General features: G+C 34.2%; 2 long non-coding RNA genes across 2 annotated transcripts in view; both read right to left on the bottom strand.

Moving 5' to 3' along the window:
- Positions 1–14818, bottom strand: part of LOC142241038 (uncharacterized) — a 360681-nt gene that overhangs the window by 101619 nt on the left and 244244 nt on the right. The gene's annotated exons all lie outside the window — the stretch shown is intronic.
- LOC142241018 (uncharacterized) overlaps positions 1556–14818 on the bottom strand; it is a 31817-nt gene continuing 18554 nt past the window's right edge. The window contains exon 2 of the long non-coding RNA XR_012723459.1: positions 1556–1786. This is a non-coding gene — a long non-coding RNA (uncharacterized LOC142241018). The remainder of the gene's footprint in view (positions 1787–14818) is intronic.

Here is a 14818-nt window from a genome sequence, read left to right as displayed (position 1 = left end):
AAATCTTATGTAATGAAATAAATACAAAAATCAAAAAGTCGAATCTTTGAGAAAATATTTGAAATCTTATATTTGGAATTTATATACAAGAATCAAAAAGTCAAATCTCTGCGAGAATATTTGAAATATTATACATATAAATATCTTTATAAAGGAGAAGCAAAAAAAAGAAAACAAACACAATCATTTATTAAGCATGCAAACTTAAAAATAATTTGAAAATTGTTACTGATAAAAATTTATACAAAAAGAATAAAAGCTCATATGAAAACCTGCAATCCATAAAATAATTTTTGTATTCGAATAATAATAATAACATCCAAATTTATTTTTCTATAGTGCAAAATGAGTTTAATGATTTAAAAAATATAATAAATGATAACAAAAAGTTAATGCAATTTAATTTATTATTATCATTCCATTATTAAATTTTTATATTATTACATATTTCCATTTCTAACTGATATCTAGCAATAATTTTATATACAATTTTATTTATACAAATTTCTACAAAATTCCCCATAATGAATTTGAAACAATACATTGAAATGTGAATCGATATTTGAATTTAAAATGTGCTGAGTTTTTAAATAAAGGATGTAGCTGGTTTGTAAGAGAAGTGTCGCGCCATTTTCTTGGGAGATACCTTATATAAATAAATGGCTAAAGGGATCTCAAGGATGATCTGTATAAGGGTCATGTTAAGGGGGGTAGCCTGACGAACCACATACAACAGGTTCGATAACTCATTAATGTATCCAATTCCATTTCCTAAATTTTATAAAAACGTTTAAATAATGTCCGTCCGTCCGTTTTTCCGTTATGAAAATTCAAATTTGAATTTCTACTTGTCAATTGTAATAAAAAGAAGAAGAAGAGAAACTATTATCAACACCAGGCACTATAATTTTAAATGGATGGATAATAACGGACTGAAACCCACATTACAAGCGAGCTACAGCCGCAGCTTAAATTCCTAGTGTCACCGTTAATGCCACAAACCTTGTCCAACACAGTTTGGCGCCCAGCAATGTGGCACAGTAGTATGGTTATAACTTGCTACGCTGTGCAAGTATGTATCATTTGAATTCTAAATAAAAAGGTATACGTCTGTATAGTATAGTGCGAACCATTCACTGTCTACCTAAAGGAAGTGCAGTCTTGAATTTTTGCCACTAGGCATAGTTTTCGTAAAACCACTTTCTCCCATGTTTGACTATACTAGATATGTTTGTGAGTCCCGTGAAACAAGTGCTTTTGTTATACCAGTGTAGCGACATACATTGATAGATATTCATACATGGCTAACTATTTAACTTTCGACTACGTATAACAAATGTAGTAAGTCATAATTAAATAATTACTTTTTTGATTATTTGCTACTATATTTTTATACATAGATTGATGGTTACGTTGTTAACAATATATGTTTATGTTTTGTAACTTGTGAAACCAAATTCTTTAAATCGTTTTTATACAGAAACTATAAAACAAATAACAATTCAATAAAAAAAATAAACTCAAGAAAATGTTACATAAAGTAATAGGATTATAGTTTCTGAAAATTCTAGGAAAACGGAACAATTTATTTTGATGATTTCATATACATCTAAAACGAGTTTGAGAATAATATAAACATTTTCGTATATGCTTAGAATACGGTGTATTGGTCAAAAACATATTTAAACACAAAAAAGGGGAAACAGGTTCCAAATTAATTTTTTTTTCGCCACTTCTCAAGCAGTCAGCTACAAAAACAACTCAATCTGAATAATCCTTGAATTATCTGAAAAGAGAAAAAAAATTTTAGAAAATTTTGAAGTTTGATTTTTTAATTAATCAAATGACTCAAAAAAAGAAAAGAAATAATTTTTGGAAAAAACCAAAAACGTCTACGAAGTCTAAAAAAGTAAAAAAAAAAAAAAACAGTTTGTTAAACGAAAATTAGCAAATTTTATTGAGCCACTTTTACCGGTATTTTGAATTAACGTGATAAAAAACGTTGTTTTCTTTTAATTTTCAATTTAGAATTTACGTTAAACGTCATTACTTTCGTTATTACTATAGAGTGAAAATTTTGATTTATACAGAATGAAGCTCAGATCTATGTCGGCCACTGATAACATGTCGAACATGACGAGAACTACGACAACAAATACTACTGTTACTGCAACTACAGCCACTCCAACCACTACTGTCAATACGTTTACTACAACGGTCACTACTTCGGCAAATGTTAACACTGGATTAGATATTGATCAAAACTTAACATTGGATCCTAATAGTTTTTCGTCTACAGGGAGTGATAGTACGTTTCCATCTCCCACGTTCAGAAGCCTTACGGCGATTGGAATTAGAAATGATTTTCAATCACAAAATCGTGAAATGCCAAATTCCTATTCAGTACAACAAAATATCCTATTCAGTACAACAAAATATCAGCCTCAGTAGGTGCAGCTCAGGCAGTTTCGATGAGGGAAATACAGGAAAGTCTTAAGAGACTAATACCAGAAATAGTAAGGGAGACCATTAGGTCTGAGCGAGAGTTGTCATAATGAGACATGAATCAGGCAGATCGCATTTCGAGGAACAATGTTCCACCACAGCAGGGTCGGGGACAAAATCAGCAGATTTCGAATGCACAAACTACACATACTCCTCAACAACAACATAATTTGCCACCGACTAATTTTTCTCAGGGGTCACTTAATTCTAGTTACCGACTGGTTTGAAGGACACCACAACAGGGACAAGGGCAATGTCAGCAAATTCGGAATACACCGAATACTAATACACATCAACAACAGCAACATAATTTGCCACCACCTCCCATTTAAAAACATTTCCGAACTGATCATAACCAGAACTACCAATTTCCACCTGATAGATTTAGTTGTCCACCACCACCAATTTCTAATCACTGTCAATCGGGTCATAATCAGAACTATCAATTTCCAACTAATGGACCTATTTATCCACCACCACCACAACAGAATGGCATTTCATCTTCTGCCTTTGGATCTGTCCCAAGGACGCAAAATACTTTTGATATTGATAAATGGGGCATACAATTTGACGGCAGCAGTAAATCTGTTAGCATAGAGGACTTTTTGTTTCGTGTATAAACTATCAGGTCGGATACTGATTGCCCATGGCCAGTCCTTATGAAAGGTATTCACCGGTTATTGTCTGGAAACGCTTTCGAGTGGTTCTGGAATTTTCGAAGAAAAATCCGAATTGCGACTGGGATAACCTAAGCTATTATTTCAGACGAAAATTCCAGAGATTTCATTATCCTGCGATACAACGCAGGAGCAATTCTCTGTGTGTAAATGATATCACAGCTAAGAATCGGAAACCACGACTGAAAGTTTTAATTCCATATGAAGACAGACTTGAGAATTACAATCGAGTTAGGGAAGAAATCTTCAAAGATTTCAAAGAAGGGCCTTCGGAAAGAATAATGAAAGCGAGTACACGATACAATAATAGAAAAAATGAGAGAAAATTACTATCTATTTCGAGCTTATGTACTGATAAAGATATAAGACCATATTTAGACGTTTTTATGAACGATGTCCCTATGAGAGGATTAATAGACCGAGGGGCTAATGTTTCCTGTCTAGGGAAGGAAGTCTTTAATGATTTAGAATATTGAAATTTTTGATTTTAAATCGATTATTCGAACAGGAGACGGAAGAGGGAAATCTATTGTTGGCAAGGTGAGAGCTAATATAAAATGTAATGATATATCACATATCATGACATTTTATTTGGTTCCTTCGTTGTCACAAAAACTTATTTTAGGTTGTGATTTTTGGAACACATTTGGAATCACAATTTCGTTTAAAAATCCGACAGTCAATGAACTACATGTAACCGAAGCAAAAGAACCTAAGATACATGAGCTCAGCATTGATCAACAGATCCAACTGGAAAGTGCGAAACTAGAGTTCAGCTACTAACGCGGTCTGGAACAATAGAGTAACTCTAGTCATCAAACCGAATAAGAATAGGCCATGTTTAGATGATGGTCTTTTGTGCCGGTTGCGAGAAACTTTTTTCATTTTCGCCATCGACTTAAAGGACGCTTTTTGGCAAATTCCTTTAGAGGAATCGAGTCGGCCAAAAACAGCTTTCACAGTCAAAGGGAGACCACATTACCAGTTCAAGGTAATGCCCTTTGGACTGTGTAATGCTGCTCAGCGTATGTGCTGACTCATAGATAAAGTTATCCCATCCGAGCTCAAAGATAAAGTATTTGTGTACTTGGACGACTTTGCTGGTAGTGTCACCTAATTTTCAGGATCATGTGGACATGTTGAGGATTGTGGGTAGATGGTTGTCTGATGCCGGCCTTACGATAAACTTAGAGAAATCTAAGTTCTGTTATAAAGAACTTAGGTATTTAGGATACATCGTAGGCGACGGGAAATTGAAGAGTGATACCAGCAAGGTTGAAGCAATCATCAACATAAAGCCACCAAAAACTTCTAGAGATGTCCGCAAATTTTTAGGGTGCGTTGGTTGGTATAGGCGGTTTATACCGGATTATTCAACCTTGACTGCACCAATCACTGACACGTTGAGAAAGTCAACTAAATTTAATTTCACCCCAGAGGCTCACGAATCATTTGAAATGCTGAAGGAGAGATTGGTTTCAAGTCCTGTTCTGCGAAGTCCTGACTTTAGCAAACCATTCTTTGATCAATGCGATGCATCGAATGTAGGTGTTCCAGCTGTCTTGTTCCAGAAAGATTCGGAAGGTGAGGAACATCCTATCGAATATTTCTCAAAAAAGCTTAACCCTGTTCAGAAAAATTATTCAACAACAGAGAAAGAGTGTTTAGCAGGGGTTTTAGCTATTGAGAAATTTCGACAGTATATTGAATTGATGGAATTCACAGTCATCACAGACCACTCCAGTCTGCGATGGCTGATAAAGCAGCAGAATTTGCATGGAAGACTCGCCAGTTGGAGCTTAAAACTTCAGGGTTATCAATTCAATATATAATACTATAATATAATACACAGAAAAGGTTCAAAGAATGTTGCCCCTGACATGCCTTCTCGCTTGGTTATGGATGAGCTTATATATATAGCTTATATATATATATATATATATATATATATATATATATATATATATATATATATATATATATAGCTATATATATATATATATATATATATATATATATATATATATATATATATATATATATATATATATATATATATATATATATATATATATATATAGCTTTTCTGTGTATATATATATATATATATATATATATATATATATATATATATATATATATATATATATATATATATATATATATATATATATATATATATATATATATATATATATATATATATATATATATATATATATATATATATATAGATTGCCTTGGACCATATCCCAGTACACGTAGTGGTGACAAACATATATTCATTGTAGTAGACCACAGGACAAAGCATGTTTTGCTTAAGGCTATGCCTAAAGCAACATCTAAAGCCATCATTAAATTTCTAACCGCCGAGGTATTCCATAAGTTTGGAGTTTCTGAAACTCTGCATTCCGACAACGGAAAGCAATTTACTTGCGAATCATTCAAGGAACTCTTAAACTTATACGGAATTCATCATATGCGCACAGCCATTCATGCACCACAATTTAATGACAGCGAAAGGGTGTACCAAAGCATCCTGAGTAGCATAAGGGTATCATTGGAAAAGGAACAGAACAAGTTAGATGAGGATTTGTCAAAAATAGAGTGTGCATTGCGGTCAACTGTTCATTCTTCGACTGGCGAGACACCCTATTGTGCGCTTTTTGCTTACAATATGATAACACATGCTCAAGCTTACAAAATTTTGAGAAAATTAGAAGCTTTGGCTGACGGCGAGATCATGGTGTTACCAAAGTCATCGAAAATGCAAATTATCCAGAAGTTGACGGTCATCTATGAATAGCTTTTCACTTCCAAACGTTGCCATATGATCCACTAGTTAACTGTAAAGAAGAGGAAACGTATTAACTAAGGTAAAAATAGTAAGCAATAGATACCGGGATACTATTGAATCTTTTGGAAATTGTCTCGGAGAGTGAGGTATTGAGCCTAAAGCGAGTCACCAACCAGTCAATCTATGAACCTACATGGAAATGTTATAAAAAGTTTTTATTTGGAAGCATGACACAATTTAAGGAAAATTTAAGAAAAATTAAAATAAAACTCGTTTTAGTTTATTTGATTTTTGCAAGACAAAGGTTACCCAATTAACACAGGATGAGCGTTTTTCAAATGCAACAACTTTTCAGTTTGAGGGTAAATATAATTTTCAACATAAAAATTAAAATAAAACTCGTTTTAGAGTATTTGATTTTTGCAAGACAAAGGTTACCCAATTAACACAGGATGAGCGTTTTTCAAATGCAACAACTTTTCAGTTTGAGGGTAAATAAAGGGTGATTCTTTTGAGGTTAGGATTTTCATGCATTAGTATTTGACAGATCACGTGGGATTTCAGACATGGTGTCAAAGAGAAAGATGCTCAGTATGCTTTGACATTTCATCATGAATAGCCTTACTAACGAGCAACGCTTGCAAATCATTGAATTTTATTACCAAAATCAGTGGCAGAAAATCCGCTTTTTTATCGACAAATTTTGTTCAGCGATGAGGCTCATTTCTGGTTGAATGGCTACGTAAATAAGCAAAATTGCCGCATTTGGAGTGAAGAGCAACCAGAAGCCGTTCAAGAACTGCCCATGCATCCCGAAAAATGCACTGTTTGGTGTGGTTTGTACGCTGGTGGAATCATTGGATCGTATTTTTTCAAAGATGCTGTTGGACACAACGTTACGGTGAATGGCGATCGCTATCGTTCGATGCTAACAAACTTTTTGTTGCCAAAAATGGAAGAACTGAACTTGGTTGACATGTGGTTTCAACAAGATGGCGCTACATGCCACACAGCTCGCGATTCTATGGCCATTTTGAGGGAAAACTTCGGAGAACAATTCATCTCAAGAAATGGACCGGTAAGTTGGCCACCAAGATCATGCGATTTGATGCCTTTAGACTATTTTTTGTGGGGCTACGTCAAGTCTAAAGTCTACAGAAATAAGCCAGCAACTATTCCAGCTTTGAAAGACAACATTTCCGAAGAAATTCGGGCTATTCCGGCGGAAATGCTCGAAAAAGTTGCCCAAAATTGGACTTTCCGAATGGACCACCTAAGACGCAGCCGCGGTCAACATTTAAATGAAATTATCTTCAAAAAGTAAATGTCATGGACCAATCTAACGTTTCAAATAAAGAACCGATGAGATTTTGCAAATTTTATGCGTTTTTTTTTTAAAAAAAGTTATCAAGCTCTTAAAAAATCACCCTTTATAATTTTCAACATAAATTCAACTTGACTTGAAAGAGCTCATCTTCAATACATCTTCAAATTGTTTTCGAATTACTTCCAATTTGCCAAAATGTTGATGAAATCTTTGAAAAGGTGTTGAAGATAATATGAGAAAACTTTCACAAAATACTACCCTAAAATGCAACGAAAAAACCATGTGGTTTTCAATACTTATTTGTGCAACGAAGTTCGTGGTCAATTGCAAGAAATAAAAAAAATGGAAAATTTTAGACAAATAACCAAATAGTTTATAAAAATAGGTAAGTGAAAATAAAAAATGAAGTAAAACTTTAAGGAAGTCACGAAATGTATATCTCTTTGCAGAAAACTAAAATTATGGATTCTACGTTCTTGAAAACATTAAAAAGCTGACCGATGAAAAAATGGTGGACAATTAACTGGAACTGCTTCAAATTATTTATAATAATTGGTACGTCAATATGAAAAATTAAATCAACACTTTAGAGAAGTCACTAAATTTAAATCTCTTTGCAGAAAACTAAAATCTTTGGATGCTACATTCTTGCAAACATTAAGAAGCTGACCAATGAAAAATGAGTGGCTTATCGACAAGTTTCCAGAAACATTACAAGTGCAACCAATTAAAATTGTTAAAAACAACAAATTTTTGAAATCAACAACTTCTGGATGAAAATGTGCATCACATCGTAAGTTTAATTCATATGCTATTATCAGTTTAAAATTGATATTTTGTGAATTCGTTCTGCTGGAAATCAATTCTAACACGCGGTCCAGTACGTTCCTAATTTCAAATTGCCCGCATGTTAATAAATTTTAATGCTGTTTTATGACACCAAAAGGAAGGAAAACGAATTATCAATGCAAAAGTGTTTACTAATAATGTTTAAGATATTTAAAGTTTTGTTATTTGTTTTTTTTTCTTATTTGTTGATATGTTTAATAAGATTATTATTTATCAATTGGTATTGTAGTGTATTATGTAGTGTAGTGTATTATTATATATTTTATTTTGATGAAAATGAATAAATTATACAAAATTCATAGAATTTTGGCTTTGACTTTCAATTTGAAGTGGGGATATCATTCATACAAATTTAGGTTGAAAAGTATTTGCAACGATGTTAATTTTGAATTTGACTCGCATCGAAAATTGTTTGACAAATTATTGAGTAGCGATGCGTTTCAATTTGAGGATAACACTTGAGATATTATTGCTAATGTGTTGAATTTCACTGTTGAGGGTAATGTCTGTTTTTTGTTGAGAACGCGATTTTCTCAACAATTTCTCAACTTGAATATTACCCTAATCATTTGAAAAAATGTTTGAAAAATTGTTGAAATTTAGCATTTTGCAAACGTTTGTGTTTATTGGGTAATCACATCAAGTAAATGAATCAAATGATTTTAATTTTATATTGAAAATAGTTATCGATAGCATGCACAGAGAAAAAGTTCATGAAAAGTTTTCCAATTAAAATCTTAATTGAGTTAAAAAAGTATTCAATTAAAATTTTAATTGATTCAACAAAATTTTTAATTGAAACAAAAATCAATCACAAAAATTAATAGTATCAATTAATTTGTTTTAATTAACATTTGTTGTTTTTGTAGAAGAGAAATTTTCGTCCTCTTGATTTCTTAATACTCTCTGCTTGTACCAGAGAGTATTAAGAAAACAAGAAGACGAAAATTTCTCTTGTACAAAAAACAACAAATGTCAACCGTATAGATGTCGCACGATGCCTGCAGCTTTGGTATAACCGACGTTGCGGTCGGAGCGCTGTTTTGATAAATTCTTTATAAGGCATCGGCAGTTATAATTTCACATTGTCTGCCAAAAAAATTTAATAGAATGAAAAGATTTATATAAAGAACATTTGTTACTAAAGGGTGATTTGTTAAGAGCTTGATAACTTTTTTTAAAAAAAAAACGCATAAAATTTGCAAAATCTCATCGGTTCTTTATTTGAAACGTTAGATTGGTCCATGACATTTACTTTTTGAAGATAATTTCATTTAAATGTTGACCGCGGCTGCGTCTTAGGTGGTCCATTCGGAAAGTCCAATTTTGGGCAACTTTTTCGAGCATTTCGGCCGGAATAGCCCGAATTTCTTCGGAAATGTTGTCTTCCAAAGCTGGAATAGTTGCTGGCTTATTTCTGTAGACTTTAGACTTGACGTAGCCCCACAAAAAATAGTCTAAAGGCGTCAAATCGCATGATCTTGGTGGCCAACTTACCGGTCCATTTCTTGAGATGAATTGTTCTCCGAAGTTTTCCCTCAAAATGGCCATAGAATCGCGAGCTGTGTGGCATGTAGCGCCATCTTGTTGAAACCACATGTCAACCAAGTTCAGTTCTTCCATTTTTGGCAACAAAAAGTTTGTTAGCATCGAACGATAGCGATCGCCATTCACCGTAACGTTGCGTCCAACAGCATCTTTGAAAAAATACGGTCCAATGATTCCACCAGCGTACAAACCACACCAAACAGTGCATTTTTCGGGATGCATGGGCAGTTCTTGAACGGCTTCTGGTTGCTCTTCACTCCAAATGCGGCAATTTTGCTTATTTACGTAGCCATTCAACCAGAAATGAGCCTCATCGCTGAACAAAATTTGTCGATAAAAAAGCGGATTTTCGGCCAACTTTTCTAGGGCCCATTCACTGAAAATTCGACGTTGTGGCAGATCGTAAGTCTATTCATGATGAAATGTCAAAGCATACTGAGCATCTTTCTCTTTGACACCATGTCTGAAATCCCACGTGATCTGTCAAATACTAATGCATGAAAATCCTAACCTCAAAAGAATCACCCTTTACAAAGTAGGTTCTAAATCCTATTTTTCTTACGTTTCATAAGACCGGCAGAGAACTGAACTGTGTGACACCGACGCAAACTGTGTATTTGAGAGAAGCGCCGACAAAAACTGCATGACATTAGATAAATTTCCTCATGACTGCCACCTACTGTCGCAGTTTCGCTTGACAGTTTCGTTCTCTTGTTTTCTTAATACTTGTGACGGCCACTGTGTCAATATTTATATGGAACGTATTTCAACTTTTATTTTACTCTTCTTCGTGACTCCCAATTTTAAAATGTGGTGACGTTGGAGCAACTGACAGGATTGGTTTTGAAATATTGGAATATTCATTCCTCAAACATCACGAACCTCTTTTCTATCTGATTTAAAAACACTCACATCTGTCAGCTTTAGACTGTAATGAGACAGGCGCTACACGTCATTCTGGCGAGTGTTTTAATATATTTCGATGACGAATATAGACGGACGTCGGCTAACATATAGGTCTGATCTGGACATATGTTTGAAGAGTTGAGTTGTTGGGAGAATATATTGTTATGAAATTGTAATTACCTGTATGCATAGACCAATTAAAATAGAGACATACCTTGACAATTCACCATGGTTTTGTTTATTTGCAGTGCGCAGTCATTCCACTCAATTGCACAGTCAAGTGACTCAATTTTTTTTTTTGGAAAACGAGAATTACCGTACAAATCAGTCAATTTGCATTACAAAAAAGGTGTGGATGTATAGAATTTTATATGCTGTTACAATATTTGGTGTTTCATCAAGAAAACAAAGGAAAGAAAACAACTTAAAGCCAAATTAAAAAATCACTCAATTGCAGACGTAAAAGAGCCCTCTACGGTGTGCAGACAAACTACACCGCAGTGAATTCACTTGAGCTGTCTATACTTTAATTGGTCTATGCTGTATGATTCGATCATGTGTTTTTGCATTTTTCTCTCTCTCCTAGATAACCAGCGCCATCTAGTGACAAATTCCGACATGTTATGGATGTCCATTGGAAAGGATCAGATCAGATGAGCCCACATTGTTTGACAAGTTGGCAGAACTGGACATGACATTGCTAAAGGACACTGTACCGATCGATGACATTGTAATGACAATGCAAAAACGTTTGGGGTCATTGTCAATAGTGCATTACAAGTAATCGGGTCTTTTTCTGCTACGAAACAGTGTTGTTTTTTTGTGCATTTTTTTACATAAGTTTTCGGCTATTTAGCGCTACGGGATGTGTGTTCGTAATGGTACGAAGTTGATTTGAGTTAATATATTGTTTGAATCTAGGGCAGAATTAAAAGGAAATCCGTTTTGATTATTTGCTTGTGTGTATCCGAAATTTTTGTTTTTTTTCTGTGAAACTCGGGTAAGGATCTTCTATTTAGCCTATGTATTCTCCTGTGAGGACATATAAGTAATTCCTTTTTTATTATTCTTTGCTATTTTACTTTTGTGCGAAAACTCAGGATATTGTGGGAACACGGTTCAGGTGCTAGTATGGTCTACCAGATCCATCTATATGTGATTGTGGAATTGAGACCTGAGTTACCCACACATCAATAGGACCGCCACCAAAGACGTTCATTTTAAATTCATTTTTCCAGTAGGGATAATTTTCATTGTATAGATGTCGCTTTTTGTTATAGCGGGAAGTTCATTTTATTCCAACAGAGAAAAATGAGTGAAATGTCGTTTCAGAGTTGCATTCTGTACTATTGTCGAAAAAACTGCACAATATAAATTAGTTCAAAAGAGGCAGTAGAGTTAAAAAGTCAATTCAGAGATGCATTCTAATCTTGTGTCGAAGAAATTTCACACATAATATGAAAGAAAAAAATTTTAAACCGCAAAATACGTATGAAAGATAATGTTTTTGTGCGCAAAATACGATAGAATTGGATACTCACAGTCGCCAAAATTTTGGTGGTGTCCCCTAACGAGAGGTCCATTCCAATGTATGATAATATGTTAGTTTTGAGCTTTGTTAAACACTATTACCAAAATACAATAAAATAACTTAGATGGATCCGAATATCACAACCAAATACAACACTTAAGAGGTGCTCATATCGGAGACACAGTCCACAACATTTATATTAAAATAAGCGCCGAAAGCTATGCTATAACGCAATAATATTTTTACGCTCAACCAGTGTTGATGCTATATTAAATATAGGAGTGCACGTGAGAAATAGTTTACTCACGCACACTTACGACTGAAAAATCGTTTTCACGCACACTCCAGTACGATATTGTTACCGAATATTTTTATGACTAAATTACCTTAGGATGTGTTTGAAAACATGAGCATGAATAAAATCAGGAGCGTTATTAAACTCTTAACATCCCATGTGTCACTAAAATTGTAAATGAATTCATCTCGGAAGTGTTTTATGTCTGTGGGCGGGATTTTTTTCGTGAGCGTATTTTTCCGAAATTCGTTACTCACGCACACACAAAGAAATTATTTTCGTGACTCACGCACGACGTTTGGTTTGTTAATCACGCACACTCACGGCGTTGTCATGAGCGTGACTCACGAATCACGAAAACTCTCATGAGTCACGACAATTTCGTGCCACGTGCACACCTCTAATCTAAAAGTTTATTATTTAAAGGTTGTTACTAAGTTCGAATTTAGCCGATAAAATCAAAATACATCGGTAAAAAATCTCTTTAACCTTTAATCCAATTAAAGTTTCACTAAATAGTCCAGTTTACTTTAAGGTTGTACACGTAAACCAGATTATTTATTAAGGTTGAGGAAACACGGTAGAACCAATTTCATGATATGTTTGATATTTTCCGATAATTTTATCTCGAGTGGTCTCAAAGCATTAATGATGTTAGTTTATCTTTACCGCCAATAGGGAATACCAAAATTGCCTTTGAAACAGATGTGAGGTAAAATCACCCAAAAATACTTTAAAATGTGTCTGTGCTATTTTGAGTGCAAGTTCAGAAATTAACTTTTCCAATGAGTGAAAGATTGGACCAATATGCAACGACGACATTTATTGTGTATTGCCAATAATGTAAGTGCGACATCTTGTTATATACATCATATGGTAGCCTGGGGAGAGGAAAGTATCATAGACCAAGGAAGGTATAGACATCTCAAGTGAATTCACAACGCTGTAGTTTGTCTGCACACCGTAGAGGGCTCTTTTACGTCTGCAATTGAGTGATTTTTTAATTTGGCTTTAATTTGTTTTCTTTTCTTTGTTTTCTTGTTCAAACACCAAATATTGGAAAAACATGTAAAATTCTATACATCTACACCTTTTTTGTAATGCAAATTGACTGATTTGTACGGTAATTCTCGTTTTCGAAAAAAGAAATTGAGTCACTTGACTGCGCAATTGAGCATAGACCAAGGAATGTATAGACATCTCAAATGAATGCACAGCGCTGTAGTTTGTCTGCACACCGTAGAGGGCTCTTTTACGTCTGCAATTGAGTGATTTTTTAATTTGGCTTTAATTTGTTTTCTTTCCTTTGTTTTCTTGATGAAACACCAAATATTGTAAAAGCATATAAAATTCTATACATCCACACCTTTTTTGTAATGCAAATTGACTGATTTGTACGGTAATTCTTGTTTTCCAAAAAGAAATTGAGTCACTTGACTGCGCAATTGAGTGGAATGACTGCGCTCTGCAAATAAACAAAACCATGGTGAATCCACTTGAGATGTCTATACATTCCTTGGTCTATGAATTGAGTGGAATGACTGCGCACGGCAAATAAACAAAACCATGGTGAATTGTCAAGGTATGTCTCTATATTTAATTAGTCTATGAAAGTATTCCCAGACGGCTGAGTGAGTAAAAGAACCCAGTAGATACACGAACTAGCCTAAAGGGAGCCACCGTGGTGCAATGGTTAGCATGCCCGCCTTGCATACACAAGGTCGTGGGTTCGATTCCTGCTACGACCGAACACCAAAAAGTTTTTCAGCGGTGGATTATCCCACCTCAGTAATGCTGGTGACATTTCTGAGGGTTTCAAAGCTTCTCTAAGTGGTTTCACTAGAATGTGGAACGCCGTTCGGACTCGGCTATAAAAAGGAGGTCCCTTGTCATTGAGTTTAACATGGAATCGGGCAGCACTCAGTGATAAGAGAGAAGTTCACCACTGTGGTATCACAATGGACTGAATAGTCTAAGTGAGCCTGATACATCGGGCTGCCACATAACCTAACCTAACCTAACCTAGCCTAATTTTCACTCTTGACGAAATCTATCTCTGGTTTCGGGGCACACGTTATTAATGAGCACAAAAACGAAGTTTTTTCCTGAAAATCATATAATTGCGTTTTACGTAATCTACAAAACACATGCTAACGCATTAAAAGCATGTTTCTGTAAAAAATTGCGTTTCAATCGAAATTACATAATTTAAATTTATACTTACCATAAAAGGAAAGAAACCAAATTTGGCTCAACGTTCGAAACCTAAAATTGTGCATTGATATTCAGTTCCCAAAGCTAAAAGGAAAGAATAATTTTTGTTTGATCAAAAATCATCATTTATTAATTAATAGCTGAAATCTGAATTTGAAAAAAAACTAAA

The sequence above is a fragment of the Haematobia irritans genome, chromosome 1 (genome assembly GCF_050003625.1).
Source record: "Haematobia irritans isolate KBUSLIRL chromosome 1, ASM5000362v1, whole genome shotgun sequence".
NCBI lineage: Eukaryota > Metazoa > Arthropoda > Insecta > Diptera > Muscidae > Haematobia > Haematobia irritans.
This window is presented reverse-complemented; position numbering and strand designations above follow the sequence as displayed.